This window comes from Notamacropus eugenii, chromosome 4 (genome assembly GCF_028372415.1).
Source record: "Notamacropus eugenii isolate mMacEug1 chromosome 4, mMacEug1.pri_v2, whole genome shotgun sequence".
NCBI classification, from domain to species: Eukaryota; Metazoa; Chordata; class Mammalia; order Diprotodontia; family Macropodidae; genus Notamacropus; species Notamacropus eugenii.
The window spans coordinates 383,020,607-383,045,817 of NC_092875.1; the positions used below are offsets into that span (position 1 = coordinate 383,020,607).

The 25,211-nt window shown below is 33.9% G+C and overlaps 1 pseudogene; it reads right to left on the minus strand.

Annotated features, from left to right (window-relative positions):
• Positions 1-15,013: 15,013 nt before the first annotated feature.
• Positions 15,014-15,787, minus strand: LOC140502615 (deleted in azoospermia-like pseudogene; annotated as a pseudogene).
• Between the last annotated feature and the right edge of the window lie 9,424 nt (positions 15,788-25,211).

Sequence of the window (25,211 nt, forward strand, 5' to 3'; positions counted from 1 at the left end):
GGAAAGGAAAGGAAAGGAAAGGAAAGGAAAGGAAAGGAAAGGAAAGGAAAGGAAAGGAAAGGAAAGGAAAGGAAAGGAAAGGAAAGGAAAGGAAAGGAAAGGAAAGGAAAGGAAAGGAAAGGAAAGGAAAGGAAAGGAAAGGAAAGGAAAGGAAAGGAAAGGAAAGGAAAGGAAAGGAAAGGAAAAGAGAAGAAAAGGAGAAGAAAAGGAGAGGAAAGGAGAGGAAAGAAGCCAGTAAAACCCAAGTCAACTGGGCATCGTTTGGCCATCCAAATTTACTTCTCTTTGTAGAGGAGAAGGAAGAGCAGGGGAGGCAAACAGGAGAGGAGTTACCCAGCTAGCGGGGTCCCCATTCAATCAGCTCCTTCTAGTCATAGGATTGTTTTTGTCCATTGCTGAAGAACACTATGATTGACATTCATGCTTCATCCCTCATTTTGTTGGGAAGATTTTAAGATTTAACCCATCACAGGTAATGCTTGCTTATGCCAGTAGATTGATATTGCTAGTCATTTTAAAGAATATTTCATTTTTTATTGTGCTCTCCATTATTTTAATAAGAATGTATGTCATATTTTGTGAAAAGCTTTTGCAACATCTATTGAGACAATCAAATGATTTCTGTTGCTTTTGTTATTGCAATGGTCAATTATGTTGATAATTTTCCTAATATTAAACCTATTCTGATTTCCTAGTATAATTCTTACCTCTTCACAGTGTATAATCCTTGCAACATACAGTTGTAATCTCCTTGCTAGTATTTTGTTCAAAAATTTTAAATCAGTATTGATTAAGGATATAGGTTTATAATTTCCTTTCTCAGTTTTAGCGTTTTCTATTTTAGGTATTAGCACTGTATTTATGTCATAAAGTGAGATTGGTAGGTCTTCTTCTTTGCTTGTTTGTTCAAAATAGTTTATATTTCATTTGAATTAATTGTTTTTTGAATATTTGGAAAAATTCAGTTGTGAACTCACCTGACCCAAGGGATTTTTCTTAATGGTTGTTTAATTTATTTTTCTAACTTGGGGTTGTTTAGACATTTTATTTCCTGACCTGTTAATCTAGGTAAGGCCTGTGCAATTTATAGACCTCAGACCAGTTGTGATGACCCAAAAGATTTTGGAAAGCCCATGAAAAATTCTTGGGGAAAATATACACATGCAGAGAAAATCCTTTAGCATTCTGCAAGTAGCCTGAGAGTTCTAAGTGGTCAACGGGCTGCAAGTTGTTTAGGTCTGATCTAGGTAATTTATATTTTCCTAAATATTCAATGATTTTGCTCAGATTGTCAGATTTATTGCCTATATACAATTGGGCAAAATATTTCACAATGATGTCTTTAATTTCTTCTTCATTGGTGGTGATCTCAGTCTTTTTGTTTCTGATATTAGATAATTGATTCTCTTCATTTTATTTTTTAAATCAAGTTAACCTATACCTTATATTTCTGGATAGTCCTTTTTTCATAATACTACCTCCTAATTTTATTTATTAGCTCAATAATATTTTTTTAACTTTCAATTTTATTAATCTTACCTTTGATTGTCAGGACTCCTAATTTTGTATTAAATTGGTGGCTTTTCTTTCACTCTTTTTCTCTTTTATTTATTTCCATCCCCAATTTATTGAACTGCTCTTTCTATATTTTGTTAAGGAAATAATTTATAGAAATAAAATTTCCCTTAAGTACTGCTTTGGCTGCTTCCCATGAATTTTGGGATGTTGTCACATTGTCATTCTCTTTAATAAAAATGGCAATTTCTATGATTTGTTTTTTGTCCCAATTATCCTATAGCTTTTAGACTGTTTGCTTTTAAATTAATTTTAATCTACCTTGTGTGTGTGAACTTACTATTGATAGTACTTTATTGTCAATCGTAACTTTAATTAAGATGCAGTTTTCTTTCTTCTCTCTTTTAATTAGGTCAATTTTTACAATAGCTTTGTATGACAGAGAGCAGAATTGCTACCACTGCTTGTTAAATTATATATGGTATTCCCTCAAATTCACTTTATACCCATAACCTGTATCTAGGCATATTCTTTCTACCTAAACTATTCATCTTACAGTCTTCAAGAATTGCCAGAATCATCTTTTCATCAAGGGATGCCAAGACTTTAGCTCACTTTAATCCCTTATGTTTTCTTTTCTCATTTTACCTTTTAGGCTTCTCTTGAGTCTTAATATTGGATATCACTTTTTTTCAATTCTGGTCTTCTTATTTTTTCAAACACTTAGTTTTATTTTTCTAACTGCGAGATTCATTTTTGAAAATAATTGTGTTACACAGTTTTTTTTTCCTCTTCCTGCATCCCTTTTACCCTTCCCCTGAGAATTAGCAATCTGATGAAGGTTATACATGTCCAATCATATTAATCTTCATTCCACATTGATCATGTTATGAAAGAAGAATTAAGGAAAAAAGGAGAAAGCCTCAAACAAGGAAAATCAACAATGGAGGCAGAGCCAAGATGGTGGAGTAAAACCAGGCATTCACCTGAGCTTTCCCCAAAATATCTCTAAATGCCTTTGAAAATTGACCCTAAAAAACTCTAGAGCAACAGAACCCTTCAAAAAACAGTCAAAAAATTTTTCTGCCCAAGAAAACTTGCAACCTCAGCAGGATGTGTCTGTTGCACCCAGACACAGAGAGGAGGGCATTCTAACAGAGACCACAGTGGCGCAGAACAGATCCCAGAAAACCAAAACAAGCCTCAGGGTAACTGAATTACTGGCATCAATTTTGGTTTCTGGAGTTCTCAGCCCAAAGACAAGAGGAAAAGGAAGGAAAGCTGTAAGGGTCTGTCATGCAAGGGTCAGGGTGGAACACAGTCTAGAATAGACCCCATCATCACAGCCTGTCCCCAGAAACCAGGAACTGGCCTTGGGAGTGACTGAATCAGCTACAACAGTAGTAGTTGCAGCAGCAGCAGCTGCTTGTAGGGTTCCCAGTTCAAAGATGGTAGGGAGAATCAAACAACTGGTTCGAAAGAAATTATAGAGGTCTCTTTTCTATCTGAAACATGATTCTATTGCTTTGTCCACAACTCAGATGTAGTTCCAATCCTGGGTGTCAATCCCAAAGTGTGGAGGACCACTAACATAGCAGAGCTTGGAGCCGCAGTGTACGGGGATAAAAGAGGGCTTGAGGTCACTCACAGATGAAAGAACAGTCCAGGAGAGTAGAAAACACCTCTATTCAGATCATACCACCTTGGAAAAACTGAAAACTTACAGGGTCCTTAAAATACTTCTGAGAACAGCTACATAAAAATCCATAATGTAGGGTTCTACCTTGGAAGCAGAGCCCTGTTTTAACAAACAGTTAAAACTCAAATATTGACTGGGAAAGTGAGCAAACAACAGAAAAACAATTACTTTCAGGAGTCAAGATGGGGAAGTGATGGGTAATTGCTATCTCCCTTACCTTCTTGACCTTGAAAAGCCCAGAGAATATCTCCTCAGGAAAAATCCTGGAAGAGTGGAAGGAGTAGAATGAGTAAACAGTCTCTTAGCATGTGAGACTAGGAAAATCACTAATGAGTGTCCCTTTGGCTGTGACTGAAGGAGACCTGTGCAGGACTGGAGCTGACCCAGAGAGCCCCAACTCAGCAAACCAGGAGAAGATCCTGAGCCCCAGAGGGATGAAGCAGTGAAGCCCACAACCACCAACACCAGGATCTCAGGCATGCCTCAATACCCGTGGGGAATCGAGAAGACACTAAAGCAGACAGGATCACCAACCACTGAACTTGCCTATCCACTAGCTCAGAAGAGGAGATCTACTGAGGCCAGATCATGCTTCTCTAACACTTAACTCAGTTAGCTCCAGGGTAACTCTGGGGAAACCCAAAAAGACTTCATCTGACCTGTAGGTTCCAACACCCACCAGTTCAGCACCAGGTAAGCTGCAGCAGTTGAACTTCTAGCTGAAAAAAACAGAGGCTCTAACACACAAAGCCTAAAGTTTTAGACACAAGAAATCTAGGAGAGAGCCTCCTGTGGCCCAGATGCAGAGATCTACATTAAAAGACAGGAAAAGTGTGATCATCATTAGTAAGAAGCAAGGCAGAAAAGAAAAGACTGTAAACTCTTTCTATGCAGACAAGGACCAAAACACAAATACCAAAGAGGTCACCCTGATGAAAAGACAAGAACTCAACAGAAAATTCAATCTTCAAATGTAGGTCTCAAAGAGACATGAAAAGGTAAGGGAAAAAAATAAACTTGTTATTCAGTATGGGCAAACCGTTTACATACCCATAAGAGAAGATGGCATGTGTTACTCTGGAGAACTGTATATTTATTATGATATAAAAAAGGTATATACATAGTCAGAGGGAGCGGTATAAAGTAAATGATGTCATAATAAGAATGTGATTTAAGAGTGTGAGAGGGACTGTAATGGGAGATGTGAAAAAGAGGAGTCAGAATAATGTAAATTACATCACAGGAAAAGATGCAAACATATATTACAGTAGAATGAAAGAGGGGAGGTAGATGAGCATTGTTTTAGAGTTCCTGGCAACTGATTCAGTTCAAAGAGGCAATAGAAACCTCAGTAAAGTATAGAAACACAACGAACTCTATAGTCAGTAGGAGGGGAAGGAGGAAAGAAAAGGGAGGGGAGTCTAAAAGGGAGGGAAGAATTAGTAAGGAACAGGGGGATTAAAAGGGAGAGGGCTGAAAGGAGAGAGGGAAGATGGAGGGAGTCAGTGAACAAAAATTAAACTCTATTGTGGAGAGGAAGAGGGAACTAAAATTAGGGAAAGGGGATGGAGGGAAAGACACTGATATTAATCATAACTGGAAATGTGAGTGGGATGAACTCTCCCATGAAAAGAAGACACATAACAGAATGGATTAAAAAACATAAATAGCAATATGTTGTTTACAAGAAACACATTTGAAAAAAGGGGCATACACACAGGGTAAAGGTAAAAGGTTGCCATAGAATATATCCTGGTTCAGCTTATGTAAAAAAAAAAAAAATTAGAAGTAACAATCTTAATGTCAGACAACGAAAAAGCAGAAATACATTTAAGCAAAGGAAATATGGAAAGAAATTCTATCCTGCTAAAAGGTGCCAGAGACAATGAAGCAATTTCATTAATAAACGTATGTGCTCCAAGTGGTGTAGCATCACAGTTCTTAGAGGAGAAGTTTAAGGAGTTACAGGAAGAAACAGACAGAAAAAATCTAAACTCGTGGAGGACCGCAACTTCCCCCTCTTTGTGTTTCATAAATCTAACCTCAAATTAAACAAGAAAGAAGTTAAGGAGGTGAATAAAAACACAGGATAAAATAGATATAGTAGATCTCTAGAGAAAATTAAATGGGGAAAGAAACTAGTATACCTTTTCCTCAGAGGTACATGGCACATGTACAAAAATTGGCAATGTCCTAAGCAATAAAAACATAACAATCCTATGTAGAATGGCAGAGAGAGTCAATGCATCCTTCTCAGATCATAATGCAGTAAAAATTATATGTAATTAAAGGTCATGGAAATATAAACCAAAAATTAATTGGAAACTAAACAATCTAATCTTAAAGGATAAGTGGGTTAAACAACAAATTATAGAAACAACCAACAACTTCATTCAAGAGAATGACAATAATGAGACAACTTACTAAATCGTTTGTGATGCTGCAAAAACATTTGCTAGGGGAAGTTTTATATCTTTGAATGCCTAGATGAATAAAATAGTGAAAGAGGAGATCAATGACTTGGGCATGCTGCACAAAACGCTAAAGAAAGAAAAAATTGAAAATCTCCAAGAAAATACCAAATTGGAAATAGTGAAAACCTAGGGAGAGATTAATAAAATTGAAAATGAAAAAGCTATTGAACTAATAAATAAAACTAAAAGTTAGTTTTGTGAATAAAACAATGAAATTGATAAACTTTGGAACAATTCGATTACAAAAGAGAAAGAAGGAAACCAAAGTAGCAATATCAAAAAAGAAAAGTGTGAACTAATCTTCAAAGAGGAGGAAATTAAAATAGTAATTAGAAGTTACTTGGCCCAACTGTATGCCCATAAATTAGACAATCTAAATGAGATGATTGATTATGTTAAAAAATATAAATTGCCCAGATTAAAAGAATAGGAAGGTGAATACTTAAATAACCCCATCTTAGTAAAATAAATTTAATAAGCCATCAATGAACTCCTTAGAAAAAAATCTCCAGGGCTCTATGGATTTACGAGGGAATTCTATCAAATATTTAAAGAAGAGTTAATCCTAATACTATATTAACTATTTGAGAAAATTGTTGAAGAAGTCCTACCAAATTAATTTTATAATACAAATATAGTTCTGGTATCTAAACCAGAAAGAGCAAAAATAGAGAAAGAAAATAATAGACCAGTTTCTTTAATGAATGTAGATGCAAAATTTAAAATGAGATACTATCAAAAAGAACACAGCAACTTATTATGAGAATAATGTATTATGACCAGGTAGGATTTATACCAGGAAAGCAGGACCTGTTCAATAGTAGGAAAACTATTAGCATCATTGATCATATGAACAACAACCTAAGGGAAACGACATGATTATCTCAAGAGATGCAGAAAAAGCTTTGACAAAATTCAACACCTATTCCTATTAAAAACACTGGAAAGCATAGCAATAAATGAAACTTTCCGTAAAAATAATAAGCAGTATATACATAAAACCATCAGCACGCATTATATGCAACAGGGATAAGCTAGATGCATTTCCAATAAGATCAGGGGTGAAACCACGATGTCCATTATCATCACTGCTATTCAGTATGGTATTAGCAACACCACCTACAGCAACATGAGAAGAAAAATAAATTGAAGGAACTACTATAAGCAAAGAAGAAAGTAAGTTATAACTCTTTGCAGATGATATGATAATATACTTAGAAAATCCCAGACAATCAAGTAGAAAACTATTTGAAATAAGAAAGAATTTTGCCAAAGTCGCAGGTTACAAAATAAACCCAGCTAAATCATCTGCATTTCAATGTTACTAACAAAGCCAAACAACATGAGATAGAAAGAGAATTCACATTTGCAGCTACAAGAGACACTATAACATATCTGGGTATCCACCAGCTTAAAAAACAAAACAAACAAAAAAAAAAACCAGGGACTATAGGAACACAATTACAAAACACTTTTCCCACGAATAAAGTCAGATCTAATTATGTGAAAAAAACATGAATTGCTCGTGGCTAGGCCAAGCTAATATAATAAAAATGACAATTGTACCTAAACTAATTTACCTATTCAGTGCCATATCAATCAGAGTATTAGATAATTATTTTCTAGAGCTAGAAATAATAATACCAAAATTCGTCCAGAAGAATTAAAGGTCCAGAATGCCAAAGGAACTAATTAAATGAAATGATAGGGAAGGTGGCCTACCCCTACCAGAAGGCAATTTCTATTATAAAGGAGCAATCACCTAGACCACTTGGTACTGCTTAAGAAACAGAGGGGTAGACCAGAAGAATATGTTAAATACTTTAAAAATGGTAGTCAGTGAATATAGAAATATACTGTTTCATAAACTCAAGGACTCCAGCTTCTGGAATTAGAATTCATTGCTTGACAAAAGGTGCTGGGAAAACTGGACAACAATGTGACAGATACTCGGCATAGACCAAAGCCTGGCCACCTACACGAGAGTAAAGTCCAAATGGTTACATGATTCAGGTATAAAGACTGATAATATAAGCCAATTAAGAGGGTCAAGGAATAGTGTATTTTTCAGATTTATGGAGAATGGAGAAATGTATGACCAAACAAGAGAATGACAACACTATGAAGTGCAAAATGGATAATTTTGGTTTCATTAAATTTAAAAGTTTGCAGAAACAAACACAATGTAGCCAGGATTAGGAGGGACAAAGAAAACTGGGAAAAAGTTTTTGCAACTAGTGGTCTGCAATAAAGCCTTCATTTCTAAAATGCATAGAGAACTGAATCAAATGAATAAGAATACAAATCATTTCCAGTTGATAAATGGTTATATGATATGAGTAGGAACTTTTCAGGGCAAAAAATTAAAGCTACCTATAATTATTTGAAAAAATGCTCTGAATCACTCTTGATCATAGAGATAGAAATCAGAACAATTCTGAGGTACCACATCACGCCTGTCAGATTTGCTAATATAACAAAACAGGAAGATGATAAATGTTGGAGAAGATATGGGAGAGTTGAAACACTAATTCATTGTTGGTGGAGTTGTGACCTAATCCAACCATTCTGGACAGCAATTTGGAACTATGCTCAAAAGGCTACAAAAGCATGCAGACTCTTTGACACACCAGTATCCCTTCTGGAACTGTATCCTAAAGAGATCACAGATATGGAAAAGATTTCCACATGAACAAAATTATTTATAGCAGCTTTCTTTGTGGTGTCCAAAAATGGGCATGCCTGTCAATTAGGAAATGGATATACAAGTTGTGATTAATGATTGTAATGGAATACTATTGTGCTACAAGATACGACAAGAATTGATGAAATAGAAGACTTCAGAGGGAACTGGAAAAACTTATATGAATTGATGCTGAGTAAAAGGAGCAGAACAAGCAGAACTTTGCACACAGCTACAATCATAGTGTAGGAGAAATTTTTCTGGTCACCTTAGTACTTCATTACAATGCAAGGTGATGAAAATTTTCCAATGGACTGTTGAATCAAAATGCCTTCCACATCCAGAGAAAGAATTATGGAATTTGATTGCAGATAAAAATCAATCATTTTCTTTTGTATTATGTTTTATTATATGGTTTCTCTCATTCATTTTAATTCTTCTATGCAACACATTTCTCTAATAGAAATGTAAGTGTAGCACCTAAATAAGACTGTAAGCCGTCTCAGTGAGGGGGTGGGGAATAAGAGGAAGAGAAGGGAAAAATCTAAGATATATGGATGTGGTTGTTGAACATTGAAAACAAATAAAATAATTTAAAAAACTAGTATATAAACTTCCATCAGTCACAAAGATGATCAAAAAACACACTCAGAAGAAATGTCAAAGTCAAATCTCCTATATCTAATGCGTCCAAGAAAATTATGAAGTATTCTCAGGATATGGAAGTGTTCAAAAAAGATTTTGATAATCCGGGAAGAGGTAGAAGAAAATTATGAAGTGAAATCCAATTGATGCAAGAAAGTAATGAGAAAATAGTCAACAGCTTGTTGAAAGTGACACACACACAGAAAAGAATACAGAAGAAAATAACACCATAATAATTGACTGGAGCAAACAGTGAAAGAGGTTCAAAAAGCCAACGAGGAGAAGAAAGCCTTAAAAAGCTTTATTTCTGAAACGTCAAAGGCTGTCCAAAATCTCACTAAGGAAAATAATTCCTTAAAAACTAAAATGGAGCCCATGGAAGCTGATGACTTTATAATAAAACGAGAAGCAATAAAAAAAGCAAAAGACTGAAAACAACCAGAAGCCAATATGAAATATCTCATTAGACAAACAACTAACATGGAAAATAGATCCAGTAGAGATGTTGTGAAAATTATTCAATGTGAAATTCGTGGTCAAATAAAGAGCCTTCGCATCATCTTTCAAGAAATTCTCCATGAAAACTGTCCTGATTTTGGAGAACTGGAAAGTAAAATAGAAATTGAAAAAATCCACGAATTGTCTCCTGAATGAGATCTCAAAATGAAAATGCCAGGAATACTAAAGCCTAATTCCAGAGTTCCCAAGTCAAGGAGTAAGTACTAAAAGCATCCAGAAAGAAACAATTCAATTAATTGTGCAGCCAGAGTCAGGAGAGCACAAGATTGAGCAGTTTCTACATTGCAGGATTGGAAAGATTGGAATATGATATTCTGGAGGGCAAAGGAATTAGGCTCACAATCTAGAATGTCCTTCCCAGGAAACTCAGTATACGCTTTCCCTGAGGAAAAGGGGGATATTCAATGAAATAGGAGACTTTCAAACAATCTTGATGAAAAGACCAGAACTGAATAGAAAATTTCACTTTCAAGTACAAGAATCAAGAGAAACATGAAAAGGTTAACAGGAAAAGGAAAACATAAGGGACTTAATAAGGTTAAATAATTTACATTACTATATGAGAAGGTGATATTTGTAAGTCATAGGAACTTTCTTATTATTAAGGTACTTAGAAGAAGTATATTTATAGACAGAGGGTACAGGTGTGAGTTTAATTTATAGGGTCATCTAAAAAATAATTTAAGTGATTAGAGAGGAATGTACTTGGAGAAAGAGAAACCAAGAAATAAAATGATATAAATTATCTCGCACAAAAGAGAGAAGAAAACATTTTTAGAGTGGACATGAAGAGGGGGAGGTGAGGAGGAGTGAGTGAACCTTACTCTCATAAGAACTGGATCAAAGAGTGAATAACATATACACCAATTGGGTATATAATAACATAGGGAAAAAAGAAGGGAAGAGGATAAGAGAAGATGGATGATATGAGAGGGAAGGTTTGGGGAAGGGGTATTCAGAAGCAAAATACTTTTGAGGATGTATAGAGTGAAAGGAGGGAAAGTGAGAATAAATTGGGAAAGAGGAAAAACAGGATGAAGAGAAATACAATTAGCAACAGTAGCTATCAAAACAATTGAAAGAATTTTCTCTGATAAAGGCCTCATTTCTTTAACATATAGAGAACTGCAATCATTTTTTTTAAATGGGAGCCATTCCACAATTGATAAATGACCAAAAGATAAATATATAGATGTATAAAATCACTTTTCAGATGAAATAATCAAAGCTATCTATAGCCATATGAAAAAAAAAATATCTACTCCACTGTTGATTGGAGAGATGGAACTTAAAAAAAAAAACAACACCTAGGTACTACCTCATACCGTTCGGATTGGCTAATTCATAAGACAAGGCAAATGCCAAATTTTGGAGAGGATGTGGGAAAATGAGACATTAATGCACTGTTTGAGGAGTAATGAAATGATTCCAGCAATCTATAAAGCAATTTGGAGCTTTGCCCAAGGAGCTGTGAAACCACGTATACTCTGTGTCCTAGAGACACCACGACTGAGTCTGTATCCCAAAAGAAATTAAAGGAAAGGGAATTATGTGCTGAAAAATATTTATAGTATCTCTTTTCTGAGAGTAATGAATAAGAAATTGAGGAATTCCCATCAATTAAGGAATGACTGAACAAATTGATATGTGATTTTGATGGAATACTATTATATTTAAAATTTTATGAGCAGGACTCTTAGAAAAACCTGGAAAGATTTTCATGGGTTTATGCAAAGTGAAATGTACTAAATGCAAAGCAACAGCAATATTTTAAGGGGACCATCTGAATGATTTAGCCATTCTTTCAATAAAACGATCAAAGACAACTTTGAAGTATTTATAATGAAAAATGCTATCCATCCCCAGGAAATTGACTCATGTTGTCTGAACACAAATCAAAACATACTTTTTAAACTGTCTTTATTTTGCTGAACTATTTGTCTAGGCTTTCTTTCATAACATGACTATTATGTATAGGTTTACATGACTACACATGTATAACCTGTATCAAATTGCTTGCCTTCTCAAAGGTGATAGAGTGTAGAGGGAGGAAAGGTGGAAATTTGGAAGTCAAAGTCTTAAGAACCAATGTTAATAGATAGGATTCTGGGAAATGGCAAAATAGGTAAGAAAATTCTAAGCTCTCAAGATTTTATCTCACAAAAAAGATAAAATAGCTCCTTCGAGCAAACAAGGTTCAGGTAAAAATAAATAAGAATGTAGGAACAGAGGGGATCATCCTGAAACTATTTGAGAAGATCAGAATAAAAATCCGAGGAAAAGGTTTGTTCCTTGGAAAGATTAAATACCTTCAACATAGGTTCCCGTTAAACAACTAGTGGCAAGCCCTTGGGTTAGTTGATTTTAGAGACTGCCTTAGTTAATCCACAGGACCTTTATCTGCAGGATAGAGATGGGAGTAGTGCGTTTGAGCCCAGTAAAACTGAGGGATCCGTTACTGAGAAGGAAGATCAGACCCAGCTCTGCTCTAAAGAGCAACTGGGAATATAGGTAACCAGCACACTCCTTGTGAGTACAAAAACAGTAGGGCAGAAAGCCTCTGGCTATGGGCACACAAAGGAAGTTGGAGATTTGTCTTGGGTTCCAGGTTACATAGGAGAACTAAAGATTTAGGGCAAGAGTCATTGTCGCCTGTACCCCCGGGCTGAGATGGTTACAAAAATTAAGGTATTCCACCACAAGAGAAAGTATCCAACCATAGCAGGCAATTATGGGAATAGAGAAGATCGAGTTTCATCTTCAGGTGAGGATATTGAAATAAATAAACAAGAGTAATGTCAAATGGTCATGTACTCAAAAAGAATTCATTAAAATTCAAATAGCAGAGATGGAGGGAAAAAAAAACTTTAAAAAATGAACAATCCAAGAAAAACAAGAATATTATGAAAGTCAATCCATTAAAAAAGGACATCCAAAATCTTACAAAAAGAAAATGACACCTTGAATATTAAAATTAGGCAAAGTGAAGCCAGTGAAATTATAGGAGATCAAGAAATAATTCAACAAAATATGAATACTGAAAATATAAAAGAGAAAGTGAAATATCTTATAATAAAAGCAATGGTTTAGAGAAAAGATCAACAAAAGAAAACATAAAAATAAGTGCCCTAACTGAAAGCTATGATAAAAAATAATTTTGATGCAATAATTCAAGAAATAATTAAAGAAACTGATTTTGAAGCATTACAACAAGGGGGACAGCAGAAAAAGAAAAAAATCCATTGGTCACCACTTAAGAAGGGAAACTCATAGGTATATCATAGTCAAATTCTGAAATCCCCAGCTCAAGGATAAAATACAAAAAGCAACAAAAACAAAAGGTCCACATATCAAATGCTAAATATCAAAGGGCAAAAGAACTGGATATTTGGTCAAAAATATCTTACCCAGTAAAGTTAAGCATGATCCTGAAAGGAAAAAAAGTGGACACTTCATCAACTTTCATACTTTCAGACTTTATTTAAAAAACTGAACTTAATAGAAGAGTTAACATACAAGAGCCAAGAGAAATATGAGACACATACCAAAAATTAATTACAAGGCATTCACTAAGGACAGACTACTTACTTTTTCTATGTGTAAAATGTACGTCTAAGATTCTTATAAATAATTGGGGAACTAATAAGAAAGATCAGGGTAAATCTGAGTATAATATGAATTTAAAAATAAAAACATTTAGGAACAGCTAAAAAGGGTAAATATTTCATACAAATGAGGTGCAAGGAAGAATTAATAAAGAGGAATTAGATGGAGGAGAAGGACTGGTACTTCTGGTAATCAGCCTTCATCAGAAAGGTGTTTAAGAGGGACATTTTACATATATATATATATATATATATATATATATATATATATATATATATATATATATATATATATATATATAATCATTATATTATATATTTAATCTATATTTAAAACAGCATGAAAGTCTTCTAAATTCAGAAGAAATAAAACCTTAGGGGAAAAAGAAGGGGGGAAGAGGTCAAGGGAGGGATCTTTAGAGGGGGTGCGACGGAATAGGCTATAGAATGGTTTTTAGAATTATGGGAATGGTAGGATAGAGGACGGTTCCTTCGAAGGGGGTAGGGAAGTAATGGAGGGCAAGGTAATGGGTAATTTCTTTTTTTAGATTAGAAAAGAAAAGTAAAATTTATTTGCTCCGCGACAAATAACTAAATTTAGGTGTTTTTTTTTTTTATAAGAACAATTACTTTTAGATATTCTGATTAACCTTTAAGGGACATAAAAAGCTTCGGCATTCCCCTTTTTAATGACAATATTCTGACACAATAGACATAGCTATTTAAGTAAGTTTTAGCAGTAAAAAAAAAACAACAAAAAGTAAAGAAAAAAAGGAAGAAGAAGAAAAATAACCTACTGAGAAGTTTATGTGTCTGGTGAGATTTGATTAGGATCAGTTTTTGAAATGACATCCAGAATGTGAATTACTATGATCACCATACAACCCCAATTAATACAATAATGCAAGAAATAATAATAATAATAATAATAATAATAAAACTTATTGTGAAGCATTAGAACAAGGGGAGAAAGCAGAAAAAGAAACAAAAACACATCATTGATCCATTACTGAAGGGCTCCTATGAGGGAAACACATAGGAATATCATAGACAAATTCTGAAACTCCCAGTTCAAGGATAAAATAGTAAAAGCAACAAGAACAAAACAATTTAAATATGATGGTGCCATCTATTGCTGGAGTCCAGGTACTTTGTAAAACTGTAAAACTAAACCTAACACCCAATGATTGGATTGTCTGTTGAGAATCTCCTGTGTAACACTGCGTTTAGAATTGGAAGCCTTCTATTAAATTACAACTTTATATTCTTGGTTCCACTGATCAAAAATGTTTTAAAAAGTCTCCTTCTGTGGAAAATTTCTAGAATTAATTCATAAACACAAAACATTACATTGGAAATATCATACAGCTGAAAAGTTATTTATCGGCCATTACATGGTAAGAACAGTCAAACTGTCAAAATTTTGACCTTTCAATACACTAAGTTTGTAAAAAGCAAAATTTTGAAAAGCAACTTTTGCCTTTAAAGTCTCAAAAACACTTCAGTATCAGTTGAAGTGATTACATGTAAACCCTAAAGTTTCGCCTTTCTACTTCAACTGCAACCTCAACAAAGAATCAATTAGTAAGTGAATATCTAAAGTAGAACTGTTTGAATGCAAAGTAAACAAAACGTAGTAAGAAAATTGATGCCACTTGCACATAAAGTCTTGCAATAATTTTCAAAAAATTCAGATTTAACTTTCCATAACAGTGGAAAACACGGATACTTTCTATCTTCCTAATACTCAGTAACAGTAATTATTTTGCCCACAACACTGGAAGTTTCAGCAGAGAGGATTCATACAGATCGTACTTCATCTAAAGCGATTTACTCTTTTTTTCCTGGAAGCAATATACATATTCAATTTACTTCAGTGAAAAATTCCTATTATTGATATAACCTTGAAATAGTCATCTTGTATGACAAGAGCATTTCTCAATCTTGTCTCTGGATTAAGCAAGCAGGATACCACTGTCTGTACACTTTGGTCCACAGATTTTTCTAGTGGCCATTCCCAGAGGACTGCTTGACCTCATATACAAAGCACTCCGTTTGCAGGTCTTCAACTCCTGGGTCCACTTTACTGCAGTGATAATTCACAGCTGTATAAGCTGGAGGTATGACTTAACTCCGTTTTTCCCCAGTGGGTCACTCTGAAGGTACCTGACAATGGCGTTCATCATAGCTGGAGGCTGCATATATGTCTCTTTGTTTGGATTACTTCAGACATTATGAAACCGTGGTGCTGGTGGAGGGTTAAAAATCAAAGGACATGACTGCATTTGATAGGCCCATACAATTTGTTTCCAGAGTGCCAGTCCGAGTTTCAACTTTTCACCACGGAAATTGTGATTCTACTATTTTCTGCACATCCACATCAGTATAAAATGAAAGAAATCCATAGCTTTTGGAGACACTGCTTTGATCAATGAGTATCTTCATTTCTTTCACCTAAATACATCTACCAAAGAAGCTTCCAATTTCTGTTTTACCCATCCTTACAAGTGCCACCAAAAATGATTGTATTTGACATTATTTTGTCTTCTGGTAAAAGATACCCTTGACTGTCTGTGGCTGATGATGATTGGGTACTGGCTTCTCTTGAGATGGCTGAGTGTGGGGTCTCAAGATTTGCAGCATTCATGATCTTGGTTGCACCGACATTGGTGGCTTCTCCCATAGAGGTTAAACCCTTGATGACAGGGTCAGTGTTGGCTGATGCTTGGGAGATTAAGGCCCACTTAAATTGGGCCTAGAGTGCCCCATCTCGTGCTCCTTTCCCCACATGCCCTCAAAGACTTCCGTGGTGCAAGTAGTGCCTTGATAATTTCTGGAAGGATGCTGTCCAGGCCCTCCTTTGAGTATGACTTTCAGGTTGTCCAATGATTCTGACATTGTGTCTTTTGGATTTATTTTCCAGGTCATCTGTTTTGCCCCTGAAGTAGTTTCATTTTCTTCTGTTTTTGTTTTTCATTCTTTTGAATTTGTTTGTTTGACTGATTATTGACGTCTCTTAGAGTCATTAACTTCCACTTGCCCCATTCCAACTTTTAAGGAGTTGTTTTCCTCAATTATTCTTTGCACTTCTTATCCTATTTGCTTAATTCCTAATTGTTTTAAGGAGTTGTTTTCTTCAATGATTTTGTATCTCCTTTTCTATTTGTTCAATGCTACTTTTCAATCATTTGTTGTTGTTTTCTCCAAATTGTTTATTCTTTTTTCATAATTCTCTCACATCACTCTCGTTTTTATTTTCAATTTTTCTTCTTTCTCTCTTACATGATTTTTAAACTTTTTAGTTCTTCCATGATTTCTTTCTGCACTTTCAAGCCCAATATTGATTGCATAAGCAGAGCAGTTTTTCACAAGAAATTAATTCATAGATGATTTTAAATGATCTTGCAATGGAACTATATTCTATTAGATAGCATTTTTAAAGAAATTGGCACTTTTACTTGTGTACTTTGGCTTGAACCACCACATATATGCACACATACACCTATATTTTCTACCAAGATTTGAAAAATGTTCACATTCATGAACATTGCATTTGCTGAGCATTTCAGAAAGCAGTTTTCTTCTCATATGGAAGGCAGTTTCCTCCTCATCTATTTATTCTACTAAGGACTCAATCAGAAAATGAATCTAGTCACGAACTATTGTAGGAACAATCAAGATAACTCAACACGACTTAAGTTACTTATTCATAAAAAATAAACAGATACAATAGCAAAAATAGCAGATGACTTGCTTGTAGGCATAGCATCAGATCATGAGAAAAAGACACATTTTAGTAATTTTATAGAATGATTGAAATTTCTGCTTTGAACATTACAAAATACACTTTAAAATAATCATTGTGTTGAGTGACTAAAACATCCCAAAGAATACACACTACATTTTTTAGCCTTTGTGGTTTTTCCATAGAAAGATCGTAACACAAAGGAACTGAGAAGTGGATATTTGCAGTTTCAGATAACATTTTACAGTCTCTTCCTTTCAAAGGAAGGAAAAGAACTGAAGAACTGTTGACGTGACCCTTAAGAAGGAGGAGTCCATTTTTCTTTTTTCGATGAGATGCTGACTTCAGGATAAGTTACAGTTTCAAATTCCCCACTGAGTTAATAAGAGGTACCACGAACATAGAAGAAAAGAAATAATTACTTCCCCCAAAGCGATATTTATCAAGAATATCATGAAGTTATGCATTACGCATATCCTGTTCTTCTCTTTGTGGCTTAAAATATATGCAATTATATCTGTATTTTTCTAAAGGATTTTATGACTCTGCTGCAGTCAGAGTAGTTTATTTAGCAAAATAACTAGAAAAGAAAAAAGTGAATAGTGTGTTTTGTTCTAATAGTTATTTATAGGTAAGCACATGAAAAAGTAGGATAGAATATGAACAGCTACTAATTGTTAAATTGATTATCATCTTTTATCATAAGACAATAATCTTACTTAGAATGTGATTTCTCCATTAGCTCTTCATATTTTTCATTTCACATATAGTTTAAGGCTGTGGATGCCCACATTCTCTTAAATTTGATTGGTAGCATAGTGGATAGAACACTGGGTCTGGAGTCAGGAAGAAATGAAGTAAAATCTTACCTCAGACACACTTAATTGATATATGACTTATTGTCTATTTGCTGCAGTTTCCTCAATGGTTAAATGTAGATAACCAAAGCACCTACCTCAAAGGGTTGTTGTGAGGAATGAATGAGATAATATTTCTGAAGTACTTAGAATCATGTCTGGATCATAATAGGTACAATATAGACACTTATTTTTCTCCCCCTTCACTTTTGATGATATAGTGTCAAGGCCTATCTCCAAAAACACCTTCTACTTTCTTTAACTTTTGAAGTATTTCAGGTTCCCCTTAAGGTAAGGACTTCAGTTAGATATTGAATATTTTCACTTGAGAAAATAATAATTATAATTGAAACTTCTTTGTTCCCATATCAAATTAATCTAAACTTTAGCTTTGAAATATGGAAACTCCTCTGGTTATGCTTTAATTTTTTATTGTAGAAGGTCATTACTTTGTTCAGAATATTTTCTTTTCAAATAAAATCCAGTTTCTTGTTCTAGTAGACTCCTAATACATACATAATGAAAGAAAAATATTCATCAATGAAAATTCCTTTAGGAATAATGTGTTAAGGTGTATTCTCTCTTCTTTTACTGTTCTTATCATGGTTTCTCAATAATTACACGGAATGGAATAACCACAAGATAACAGGGACAATTTATTCTGTGGGCTATGGTTTGAATAATATCCATTCATACATATATGTGTGTGTGTATATATATATGTATATATATATATACACATATATATATACATATATATACACACACACACATATATGTGTGTGTGTGTATGTATATATTCAAATCCTGATCATGTGTTTGCATAGGAACCACTCCACAGGATAACAAATAAATAAGAATGACAACAGAACAAAAGATAGAGAACATCAGAATGAATGTCAAAGAAGAACTAAGGAATTAAAAAGATGTAAGAAGTGAAAGAAAAGACAGAAAGGTAGCACAAACGAAAAGATACAGAAATATCAATATATTGAAGAAATGAGAGGTAATAGGGTGAAATATAATTGTCATATAAGATATTGCATGTAATGTTGAAATGTAAATGAAATACTTAGCAATGGGTGTCAACAACTAATTTGAGAAAATCTCTATAAAGATTTACAATAAGCAGGATACACACATGCACAAATAGACATGCATCTATTTAAAGATATATATAGATATAGATATATAGATATTACTATATCTATATCTACATATATATATATATATATATATACACATACACACAAATGTAATTGCTGTGTCCAATGATCAGGTGATAATTATATGAAAACGTCAATAAAATTTGCAAGATTCAATTGCTGAATCATATTTCTTCTCATTCCCATGCTTAATTAAGATTTCCTAATCACATAAACATAGGGACATTTGTCTCATATTTTTCCGACATTGTCTTCGAAGTCAGAATCACTCCCTTAGTTTGGAATTTATTCTGGTACTACTTATATTGCCATTGACATTCCCCTTTACCCTGAAAATAAACTTTTCATAATATCCTATTGCTTCAAAAGCTGTGACTTTTTCAGCCAAGGACATATTCATCTTATGCAGAAAACCCAAACTCCAAGGTTCACAGAGAGAGTTTAAGATTTAGTGCAGAAAAATGTGTGTGTGTGTGTGTGTATGTATGTGCATATACACATGTTCATGTATTATCTGGCCTATTATTTCTCAATCTAATACTCTCTGTTTGCTAATACCACACCTTTTATCATTCCCGGCATAATTTTCCTACTTCCCTATCCCTTGTCTAGAATCTTCAACTTCTGTATCTTCTATGACTAGTAACTTCTGTTATGGGGCTAATTTCCTTATTGTTTATTGTCTGAGAATTCAGTTGTTGAAGCCTTATTCGAGTGGGACTTTTTGACTCCCGAAATAGTATCTGAGTGACTCTTAATCCAGACTATCATGATTTTGGATTGGAGAAAACAGTTCTGATCCATGAACTACTTACTCTACCTAAAGCTTGAACCCATGGGTCCCAGTTGTGTTTTGGTCTAATCATGCACGCAACTCTAATGAGTAGTTTTTCTCTATCAGGTTTTTTTAACCTAGGACGTATAGAAAAATTTTAGAGACTCCATGAACTTGAATAGGAAGAAATAGATGGATAGACAGATTAATAGATATCTGTGGATATATAGGTGTATAGAAATATAATTATAAAACTGTTTACATGTGTTTGTATATGTGTATATACATGTACATATCTGTATATGCATATGTACACACATGTCTATACTTATATATAAATATATTTATACAGATATAGATATAGTTATAGATCTTGATATAGATATGTGTGTATATGTATACACACAACTATTCATTAAATAGTTTTAATTAAATTCAATTAAATTTAGTTAAATTAATTAAATTAAATCAAAGTATTTTATTTAATTTATTAAATTAAATTAAATTCATAAAATCTAACTGAAATTTAGCATTCCCTTCAATTTTGAATGCAACATACATTATAAGCATTCTACAAGTTTCATTAGACTGCCAAAAAAAATTGTGGCACAAAAAAATATGAAGAATTCTGTATAAAGATTATTGTGAACTCTCCCATTTGGCATGACCTGCAGGCTCCCTGGTTGTATGTATTCTTTGCTCCTTTCCAGTCTGAATTTGGATGCTTTAACTTTGTCACAATGTAAATTTGATGGACTATTCTATTTAGGTGTAGGAGTAAGGAAATCAATTGTCCACTTGCCTTAGTATCTTCCTTTACTTCTTCAAGACTATCATTTATTTTCTCCATTTAAGCAATATGGTCTTGCCTGTGAAATCTTCTCTTAAGTATGCCACATCAAAGAGTATTTTGCTTTCAACATTAACTGCACCAAATCAACAAACACAGAACCATCATGGTCCTGATTTTGTGAAATAGACTTGCATGCAGTTCATCATAGGTGACCAAAAAAAGAGCTCAAGTTGTCTCACAGGAAAACAACATAATTGTTTTAATTGTTCTTCTCCAGGATGAAATTTTGGAACTTCCATGTGGAGACACATTTATAGAGTAATCCATGTCTAGCAACAACACGTTCTATGTTGAGGAATGTCGCAGATGTAATAGGACAGCTGAATATCAGTCATTTTTCTTTTCATTGAACTGGAGGGTGGCAAATGCCTCATTTATTCTAAAGTTGTGTGAATTTTCTTCTACAAGTTGTTCAGAAACAATTCGTGACACATGCAGAAATGCTCATCTAATTTGATTTAAATAAACAGTTTAATGAATAAGTTTGATTGACTGGTAGCTATTTGTTTTTGATATTTTGATGTTTCTACCATATGGACAGCTATGTGACCCAGGGGATGGAATTCTGGCCTGGATTCAGGAAAACTCATTTCCTCGATTAAAATCTGACCTCAGATGCTTGCTGACTATTGACTCTGGGCAAGCCAATTAACCCTGCTTGCCTCAATTTCCTCATTTGTAAATAGAGATGGAGAAGGAAATAGCAAATCATTCCAGGATCGTTGCTGAGAAAACCTCAAATGGAGTCATAAATCATCAGACATAAATAAAAACTACTGAACCAGAACATTCTAACAAATGTTAAGTATTAAAACTGACAATGCAGATAGTGTTAAAAATAAATAAGCAAATAAATACATATAATATTTTACAATGAAAGAAGATAGCAAATTAAGGTGTCCTGTTCTATTTTTCTGATGAAAGCTTTTTAAATTTGAAATGAAATTCCTATATGTATATACATATACAAACACATGAATTTATTTCAAAGCTATGAAATACTACTGAAATAAGATAGGGAAAGATTTTTAAAATTACAAAGATGTTCAGAAATCATAGAAAAATATTTCTATGAATTTTTTGTATTATTCGTTTTTATTTTCCTCTTTATTATATGTTGACAGTATTTAATACATATCTGAATAATCAAATATCATACTGGTACCTAATTTAGCAGTAAGTAAACCTGGAATATAACCTAGCAGAAATAATGATAACTCAAGTGATCTAATTTTTACATTCGAAAGCAAATGAGACATTTCACAAATAATGACACATTTACATTTCATTACATTTGGATTAATTAATGTGAAAATGTTTCATAGTTTGAGATGATCATTGATTCAATGGCTTTTTATTGCCCACTACATCCAAGGAACTGTGATAAAATGCTATATTTACAAAGATGAAAAAGGACTGTCTTCAGGGATTAAAATTTAATATGCATAATTATTCTATAAGCAAGAAGTAGCCACTAAAAATGTTGATTATTGGACATGATCAAATTGATGTATGAGGAAGATATTTTTTGTCAGTTTTCACCCTGAATTCATTCCACACGAAGATCTAAAAGGGGGGAAAGAATATTTGGCTTAGAAAAGAGACAATAAATATTTGAATATTTGAAGAGATTTAATGTGAAAAACTAATGTGAAGGTATTCATATTAAGTCTGGTTCATTACTTGTCAAATATTATTTAGAGGAGATTCTTGCTCAGTTTTGTTTTGAGGACCCTGAGAAAATATTTCCAACCATGAAGCTCTTTGACTAATTTGACCTTTGACATTGTTGAGTTCAGATGTTGATGTTACCTTATTCAGGAGCTATGTATTACCTGAAGGCGAGTGAAACTAGTTAAGAACAGATTATGGAAACAAGTTTTTAAAAAGTGAATGTTGAATGCACACATCAGAAGGAACTCTCTGACTTTGATCTCAACAGACGCCATGATTACAGCAGGTGTGAACTGATGTAGTTGTTGCTGTATCTAGATCCTGAGACTGCCATTCTGACCAGATGTTATCCCTTCCAATCAGCCTCTCCCAGCAGTTTTACATAAAGCAATTAATATAGCAGTTTCCTGGGGCTTGGTCTTCCATGAGGCTCCCTATCTGTTGAAGTGCACTTAATACTACCTTTCCTCTGGCCCTTTGGGGCACTCCAGCATTTTGGTGTGTCATGGTGACCCTATATTGCAATTCTATTACCTCTAAAAAGAAGTTTTTGCTGCTTTAGAAATCTTCTTTATTTCTGGATGACAACAATTCAGTTCCCTGAGCCCCAGTTTTCACATTTATTAAATAAACGTAATGGAATGGGTAACTTTTTAAGACCATTCAAATTCTAACATTCTATCCTACTTTATTATCAGCTGACAGTTGAGATGTCCACTGGCATGTTGAGTTTTGCAAAGTCAATTGCATGAACTATGTCTTATGAAAGCATCACAAAACAAGTATAATGCTTATATATATATATATATATATATATATATATATATATATATATATATATATATATATATATATATATATATATATATATATATGATGAAACTGAGTCTTATAAAAGTAAAATGAATTATTTAAGGTCACACAGGAAGTGTCTGAGAAGGGATTCAAAAACAGTTTTTTCTAATTTCAAGTCTGATTCTATTCACTCAAATTTTATGTAGCACAGTATCAAGCAAGTAGGTGCTTGATGTTTGTTGTAGAGTTTTATCAGAGTTTTCAAATGGCAGCTCCTCTTGCAGCATGAATTATACAAATAAGTAGAATGAAGCACAAATTGTTACTGCTTTGAAAGTTTGGAGGAAGGAAAAATCACTATTACCAGGCATAATCTTCAAGGAAAAGAAGCAAATCTTAAATAACAGGTAGAATTTTACTAAAAGGACTGTGATTTAGCAATACTCAAAGAATCAAGCAGGGCAGGTAAGTGGTCCAGTAGATAGAGTGCAAGACCTGGAGTCAGGAGGACTCATCTTCTTGAGTTCAAATCTAGCCTCAGCACTTGTTGTGTGTACCTGAACATGTCACTTAACCCCATTTACTTCAATTTTCTTATTTGGAAAATGAGTGGAAGGAGGAAATGGCAGACTACTCCAGTATCTTCTCAGAATATTCCAAATGGGATCATCAAAAGTTGAACGTACTGAACAACAAGAAAGTATCAAGCGCATTTGCCTTGTGTGTGTGTGCATGTGTGTGTGTCTCTGTGTGTGTGTCTGTGTTAATGTCTCTAGTCTTTCTGTTATTTAAACAAGAAGATAATAAGTGGGAGGACTTTTTCAGGTAGAGTGAATAACATGCTCATTTAGATTAAAAAACCCCCACCAAACTAAGAGACTAAAGATCCAGAATTTAGCCCAAGTTTTGCCTCCATCTTATCATTAGCTATAGGCTATTAACTCCTTTAACCTTTAATCTCAATTTTAAGATGATGGGAGGTGGGGGATGTATTCTCTATGAATGGGTGAGGATGCCAAATTGGCCAAAACAAAAGACAAAAGTAAGACAGTGGGGTAAGGGAAGTTTTGCAAGTGGTATAGAGGTAAGGAAGGAAAAGAGGAAAGATTTTTAGACCTATAATTAGAAGAAAACAAAAGACAGAGAGGTAGTAACTAATATAATGTTGCTATCATGAAAAGAAAAGGAAAAGAAAAAATATGGGTCACTTAAGAGAGCAGTTAGAGAAGGCTGAACAAGCAGATTTAGAAGGCAATCTAGGAAATGTAAATCTAAGGAAAGTCAGTTTACTTGCCAAGTTTTATAGGTAGTAAGATCTAGAGTATTTTGTACATTCTCCCTCTGACTTTCTAATTGCTTGATATGATAAAAAAAAAAAAAAGGTGATGCAAGATTCAACACAAGAAGGTAGATAACCAGATAAAGGGTATAAAACTGTTTTTTCTTGTCCATTTCTTTTAGTAGCAGTAATGAGTGTCATGTCATAAAAGAAATAGAAGAAACAGTATCAAATCATAGAATAAAATGTTATAGAATTGGGGCCTGGGAGGTGACATCACTGAGTCTGTTACCCTATCATTATGTTGTGATCCTCTCTTCTCTTGAATTCTCCCAATGACAAAGAATCCATTATCTCCTAAGGCAACCTAGGGTATTTCGTGGAAATATAAATGTGTAGAGAGGTTCATCTTATGTTGAGCCAAAACTGCCTCCCAGTACCTTACACGCATTCTTTCCTGTTTGATTTTCTTTCCCCCCTTTACACATATTTCCTGCCACTATCAACACCAAGCAAACATGCAATAACACCTAAAACAACGCGTCGCATATAGAGTGTAACACTGGGATCTCAGGAAATGTTGATTAGCTGCATAACATCAAGAACAAGGCTTTTTATTATAAAAGAATTATAGATCAAGATGGACTTCCATACATACTCGAGGAATAGGTGTGAAAATTATTTTCACAGTTATTCTTTTGATTTATTCTAGTCTTTGCAGAGACTCTCGAGATTAAATGGATAGAGAAAGTGAACAACTTTTTCTTTCCAGGTGTAGTTTGTGAAGTTCACATTGCTATATGTGTGACCAGTATGAAAGAGTATGTTTGTTAAGTCAGACCTCACTCACCTCCAGGAAGGAGGGTAGTCCTCCAAACTACTAATCTGTCACTATTCTCAAAACACTCAATAAATTCATTTAAATTT